Source organism: Petaurus breviceps, unplaced genomic scaffold (assembly GCF_028583685.1).
Source record: "Petaurus breviceps papuanus isolate PSGF00001 unplaced genomic scaffold, PetGlider_PUasm1.0 90822, whole genome shotgun sequence".
NCBI classification, from domain to species: Eukaryota; Metazoa; Chordata; class Mammalia; order Diprotodontia; family Petauridae; genus Petaurus; species Petaurus breviceps.
The window spans coordinates 19,216,058-19,223,242 of record NW_027187351.1 but is presented as its reverse complement, the minus strand read 5'-3'; the positions used below and the strand labels follow the sequence as shown (position 1 = coordinate 19,223,242).

The 7,185-nt window shown below is 35.0% G+C and overlaps 1 pseudogene; it reads right to left on the bottom strand.

Annotated features, from left to right (window-relative positions):
- Window positions 1-5,654: 5,654 nt before the first annotated feature.
- LOC138148097 (protein FAM136A pseudogene) lies at window positions 5,655-6,082 on the bottom strand (annotated as a pseudogene).
- Between the last annotated feature and the right edge of the window lie 1,103 nt (window positions 6,083-7,185).

The window sequence follows — 7,185 nt, the reverse complement described above, 5'->3', positions numbered from 1 at the left end:
GAAAGTTTGGAAAGCTGTCTACTTCATCTGTTTCTGTCTTGATAATTCTGCCTGTAAACTTTGAAGTTCAGGGTGCTGATCTTTTTCCCCTGAACGAGGTAAACGATATATCTTTGATTAAAGTGAGCTTGTTAACCCATTTTGAGTTGTTTTCCTTTATCAAAGGAGATCCAAGAACCTGTATTGGCAGCAAACCCTGAAGATGCTTGGGGTGCTTGCTGCTACAATAAGTTGGATTAAAAAACCTGGAACCTCATTCTGAATATGTTTACATGTGTCCAATGCTCTTTAAAATGTGTTTGAATAAAAGAATTACCCTTCTGCAATTGATAATAATCTGTAATGATGCTAATATCTGACACAGCAGGTTTTTGATAGCTTAGTAAAAAATAGAACATCGTTACTTCAGGCAAGGTGACAAGGATAATCACCTCCTATAATTCATGTTTAATACCTGAATGTCAGGGAGGAATCATTATGTCCTTGGCCCCAAATCCTTAACCACATTATTTCAGCTACCCTCATGGAAATATTTGTGAAAATTGCTGGTTTCCCCTGTGAAAAGAAAATTCATTGGATTTTTGTCAGTTTTTTGAAATGTTATAATTGAACGAATGCTCTAGCTGCTCATGCACAAGACACAGTGCCCTTACTGGGGAAATATACCATGGTAACCCAGGATTCTGATGAAACATTTCACTTACATGACTTGTCAAGGAAATAGACATCTAATGGGGTTGAATATAAGTGGAATGATTTACATGATGATGTACACTATTATTTCTGTTCAAAAGGTATGTTTTTTTTTTTTTTACTAAATTAGGGTTTGTTTTGTCTTTAGCAATATTAGTGACTTGAAATTATTCAAATGATGATTTTTTCCTCTATGAAACCATCCTTCAAGAAGAGTAAATCTAAATTATTCTAGCTTCCAATTTTAAATTTGCAAAGTGAATGTAAATAAAATAATTTATTAACTGCTTCTCTTTAGTTTGAATATGATGAATGAATAATATTTTTTTCTTTTATTATGCTTATTAGTTACATAAATTTTATAAATTAAACAGGAAGAAACACAGTGAAAATTGGTGAACCTTTCTTGAAGTTAATTCAATAGGGCTATTCTATAAAAGCACCAGAAATAAAATAGTGGTGTCCAGAAAACTGGGGTTCAAATCCTCTTCTAGAAAAAAATATCTATGGAACTGGGTATAAATCACAGACTCTTTGAGCTTCCCTGTCATTTTCTCTAAGATGGAGATAAAATAGCATCTATTTTATGGGATGAGAGTGAATATCAATTTCAATCTATCTACAATATAATGTATATGCATACATATCTATCTATCTATCTATCTATCTATCTATCTATCTATATCTTTGTAAGCATTAAAGCACTACAGAAATTCTAGCAATTCTTAATTACTATTTATATGAAAGAACACAATGAAGAATATCATTTGTGTCTTCTAACATTAACCTAATCAAATGAGGTATAATATTCCAGATCCATATTAGTTAAGTAGCATAAACTTTTGAAAAAAAATGTTTAAGAGTAGCCCAAGTTTATTCCACAAAAAAACTTGTTTGTATGTAGTTGTTTGAATGTTAGTGAAGTCTCTGAGAGCCTATCCAAAATTGTTTCAACTGGTGTCAACTTCAAGAAAATAACAGCTTTTTTATAGTTTTATTTTGTCTTTCAGTGTATCCCCATTGCTTATTTAGAATATTATTTATTAGATAGTAAGATAAATGGAATAAGCATTTAGATGTTATTGTACAGTGATTCTTAATGACCCAATTTGGGAATTTATTTTCAAAGATCCTACATGGTTTACCACTTCCTATTCCTGTTTATGATACAGTTGAGGAACTGAGCCAAATAGAGTTAAGTGACTTGCCCAAGGTCATATAGCTAGTGAGTTTCTTAGGCTGGATTATTCCTCAGGCCTTTCTGATTTCAGGTTCAGTTCTCAATCTATTGTGCCACCTAAAGTATTTAATACATGATTGTTTATTTGACTGGAATTGGTAGCAGTTACTAAAAGGCCTTCTATGTTTTCACGAGACTAATTTTCCTCATGGTATAAAAGCTCAATACATAAATTACGTTATCTTTATGGGGAAATTTTTGTCTCCTTTATCATGATCTTTCTGAGGGGAAGAAAAGTGGGTCAAGTTCATATTTGAGAGCTAATTTGACTTGACACACTTGTATAGTCCTTGCTTTAGCATTTTATTTTCTAAGAAGTTTTCCAAAATTCCTACAAGAATCATTAAAATCCATAATATTCTCATCTACTTGTTAGTTATTGATGACAGATTCAGGAATTATTTTTCTTACATAATCTTGGAAACTGAGAGTGAATCACATGGAAAATAATATGAAGATATGGAAAGCATTTTAATCAATTATCTATAAAGATGCTTCCCTGCAGTCCAGTTCAGTCTTTACTGAGCATGAACATTCTAGCTGAATTTCAACTTACCACTAAACACTGTTCAACAACTAGAAATCATTTGAATCAACTCTTTCAGGTATACATTTAATGAGGACATTACCTTTCACTCCCACCATTTCCAAAACTGTTTCAACTAGTGCCAAATTCGATAAAGTAAGTGTTTCAATCAAAGAAAAGTTCAATTAAAACAAAGCAAGAAAAACTTCACAATTTTTAGTACCTAAGATAATATTGAAAACCCATGACTATTGCTCTGAGCATTTTTTAATCTACCTGAATTTGATGTTTTCTGATCATATTACAAAGAAAAGCTATTTTAAAGGAATAAAATGAAGAGAACAATGAAGTCAAAAAGAAAAGATAGTAGTTACAAAGATGCAAAAGCAATTGGTTCTGTGTCATCTTAGATTTTAAAATAATTTTGGATATGTAAATATATCAAAATTATATATTCTGAAATATCGAATTTTGGGAGTTTGTGTGAAAAACACATATCACTGTTCTGATTTTGAATATGGATTTCAATTAAATAAAACTAGTATTTAGGATTTATTAATACTCTATATTCAAATTAGTAAGAAAGTTAAAATTATATTTTTAAAAGGGAAAATGAAGGGAAGGATAGGAATATTTATTTATATATCATCTAATATGGGCCAAACGCAGTGTAAAACTCTTTATAAATATTATCTCATTTAATCATCGCCACAATGCTGAGAGGGAGGTGTATTGTTATTTCCATTTTATAGTTAAAGACATTTAGGCAAACATAGGTTAACTCACTTGAATAAAGTCTACCACTAGTAAATGTCTGAAGCTGGATTTGAACTCAAATGTTTCTTACTCCAGGTCCAACATTCTCCATTGTGTTATTACCTACCTTTAGGAAATATATATATTTTTTTGTATATTGAAGAATTCCATTTAACTTTGATGTATTCTAGCTCTTGCTACTGTGTGTCCCTTTAGGTCAGTTCAAGATTTCATTATGAGGAATATAAGAAGTGTCTCCTCTGCCATTATTTCACATATACAGGACTTCTAAGATATGTGCATATCCCCAAAGAAAGTACATCTATTTGAACTGGATTTCCCAAAAGCATCTTAGATCCAAAATATTCAATGCTAAGTTCATTTTATTTTATCCTAAATTCTTCTCTCTTCTGAACTTGGTTATTTCTGCAGAAGTCACCATTACATTTCTAGTCACCTATATTATCAAGGCTACATGACACGCTCAGCAACTATCCTCTGTGCGTGTGTGTGTGTGTGTGTGTTGTAAACAGATGACAATTCATTTCTATCTATAAAATCTGTCACACCTGTTTCTACCTGTATGATATCTCTTGTTGTGTCCCTTTCTCTCCACTCACATAACAAGGACACTGGTTCATGTGTCCAACACTCTTTCTCTGGACAATTTTTCCAGCCTTCTAATTGACTCCTTCGCTATGTGTTCCCCTTCTACAAACCATTCTCCCCTCAGTCACAAAAGACATTTTACTAAAGCATGGGTCTTGCAATATAATTCTTCTAAACAAATACAAGTGGCTCCCCATTACCTCCAGAATCAAATATAAATGCCCCTGTAACATAAAGTCCTTCTCAATATGGCCCAAACAATTTTTCCAGTACTGTTACCTATTATTTCCTTTGATATGTTTCAGTGTACAGTCAACCTAGTCTTCTTATTTTTCTTCATTCATGGAACTCCATGGACTTCCAGATCTGACTATACCTCATGCATAGCATATATTAGTCTTTCCTCATTTATAATTGTTATAAACCTTAGTCGCATTGAAGACTCAGTTCTGACACTACTATTATCAACAACAGGCCTTTCCTTTTTTTAGGGGAAGTAAAAAAATCAAACTATTTTTTTCATCAAACCAATAGGAAAATATGACATAGCTTTGAAACACTGAACAGGAAGGCTATGTTAATTGCATTCAGTAAGAATTTGCTATAAAGCAAACAAGATCTTTTCCAGCACAAGGTCTGGTACTAACATGTTGCTTAAAGTTTTAACTAACAGTGCTAACTGCATCATCGGTTTGTGCTGCATCTTGTACTCTTGCATAGACAAAAGCTCTCCCTTGCAACCTGCTTAGAAATTTAAGTTGTCTTCCTACCCTTCCCTGTCCTAAGACAGTCCTCTCAACAAGTTATTTCTTTTGAAATAACTTCTGTTAAAGAGAGCAAATGAGGAGGGCCAGGGTTAGATATCACATCTTTTCTCCATGGGAGAAGACTAACTTTCCCCCAAACCATTCATCTACCATTCCATTAAGCACGAGACTTAAAATTGTTCTGCAAGCAAAGAGAGGCTTTCTTTGGCCTTCACTCAAAACCATTTCACATTAGTATAGTAAAACATTTTAAATGAAGTGTTGCCCTGTAGTACCTTCAAGAAGGGCAAGAAAAAGTAACGTGAGAAGCAGCCCTGGAAAAGCCAGCCTGAAGGAACCTGAGCTTCACACGCCTGGTGGGAGATTTCCCATTAATGCTCTTCCTTGGTGTCCCAGCAGAAAGGGGGCATGAACACTGTTCTCGTCAAAGAAAAGATCACACAGGAGCTGCTCAGAGCTCTAATCCAAGTAATCCTATCTCCCCAGACTCCTCTCTGAATGCTAGGTACTTGTACTGGGGAGGAAAGCACTGTGCTTCTCTTCCAATTAGTAGTGAACTCATGGCTGCTGCTTTCTTGTCTAGGGGAAATGGTTCAATCAGGTGCATGTAAACTTGGTACCAAACAAAAATAAACAGCTGCCTCGGGCAGGGATTCATACCAAATGGGAGTTAGGTCGGGAAGAAGAACTGCTAATACCTATAAACACAAAGGGTTATTCCAGTTTCTAGGAATGGAATAACACCGAACCAGCTGAAAGCTGCTAAGGGCTCCAACAGATAAAAGAGAGGTCATCTTCACTGAAGGGATGGACCTGGGGAATATCAGCTCTCCATGCTGCCTCCAGTCCAAATCTAAGAACCACTTTCTTCCATTTCTTCACTTATGGGCTAAAACATACAATGAAACCAACAGAGTCCACAGGCAGATATGAAATTCCAATAAAGGTATTGTTAAACTTGCTATCAGGCTCATTTTTTTTTTCATTCTTAAAGTTTCACTGAAAAGTAAAAATGTCTATAAATTTTTTACAAGTAGACCCATTCTCCCATTCCATATGACTATTAGCAATGGCTGACTTTTGACACAGATGCCAGGCAATCCTTCATTTTCTTGGTCATGGTAGGGATGAGGTGCATGTGGTCATCAACACATTTGTTCACACAGGACTCTAGCTGCCTCTTCACCTGCTGCTCCTTGCTCCCAGCATACAAGTCTTTGGCTTTGTTATTGTGGTGCATGTTGCATTGAGCCAAGCCATACTGGAATTTTTCCAGTTCACTGGTCACAAGGGACTATGCCAGGGCCAAGGGAGCATAGCAGCGTTCAATGCACTGAAGAACCTCCTGCATGGAAGCCTGGGTATCTTCACAGCAGCTGGCATTGCATCAGACATGGTATCCTTCTTCTTGCAGATATTCTCCTGCTTTAGCCCTTTCACTATGGCGTCCACTGTATCCTGCACCTGCAGGTGCTGAGACTGCCATGGCATACACCCCCACCCTCCAAGCCCCTCTCCCTGTTCCTCTTGGCTCGATCGCTCCAGGTCCCCAAGAGGCCTCTCCTAATGTTCTCAGATATTAGTGCCTCCCTGATAATATTACTTTGTAACCATTTTGCATACACCATTTTGGCTACCCTAAAAGAATATAACTCTTTTGAGGACTTAACAAATGCTCCTTCATTACTTTGGGATTGACCTATTTTTGTAAGCCACATTCGTAAATGATACATAGTTAAGATGTGATATAATGGATTGATTTTCTGGTAGATTGAAAGCATAGAAAACATCTAGAAAGAAGGAGAAAGGGGAAAACAATGTTTGGAGACTCATCACAGTCATTAGAGAGCTTGTCTTGGAGTCTGGAAAATCTATCCCTCACACAAATTGGGTATAAAATGAGAGAAAAATAACTTAAACTCTCATGATCACTAGGAGACTCTCTAATAATATAAATAACCAATGAGTTGTTAATCTTCATTAGCTAAAGATGTTTCCACACCTGGAGTCCCTAAGGGTCGGTAACATAAAATCCTGTTCCTACCACACCACTTAGTGCAATAGATAATATAAAGAATAAAAAAGCTACCTATGTTGCTAAATAACTTTAACTTTAAAAATACTTCTTGTTGAGTTTTAATAGCTTTAGAACTACTAAAATATTTTAGTGCCCTAATTGTTTGAGCCCCAGCTAACCTGTGATTTTAGCAACTTTGTGAAGAAAAGAAGATGTGACAATATGGTAAAAGCATATTCAGTCACAGTTTAGGTTTACTACATAATCAGTACAATTACCACTTGTCCTTAAAAATGAATGTCATGTAGTTTTGTGTGGTAGAAAAGAGAAAATAAAGTAAAATGTTACTTAAAATGGAATGTTTCTGTACATGTCAATTATGCTGAAGATCTACCAACAAATTTATGGGATATTTTTATTTTAATTTTTTTATTTGTTCAGATGTTTACCACTTCCACAGTCTCTTTAAAGTACAGATACTGACTTTATTACTATATTTGATCTGACAAGGAAATGTGATATTTAAATGACCATTCCTATTTGACATAATGTTTATCTATACACTACCCTCCCGCAC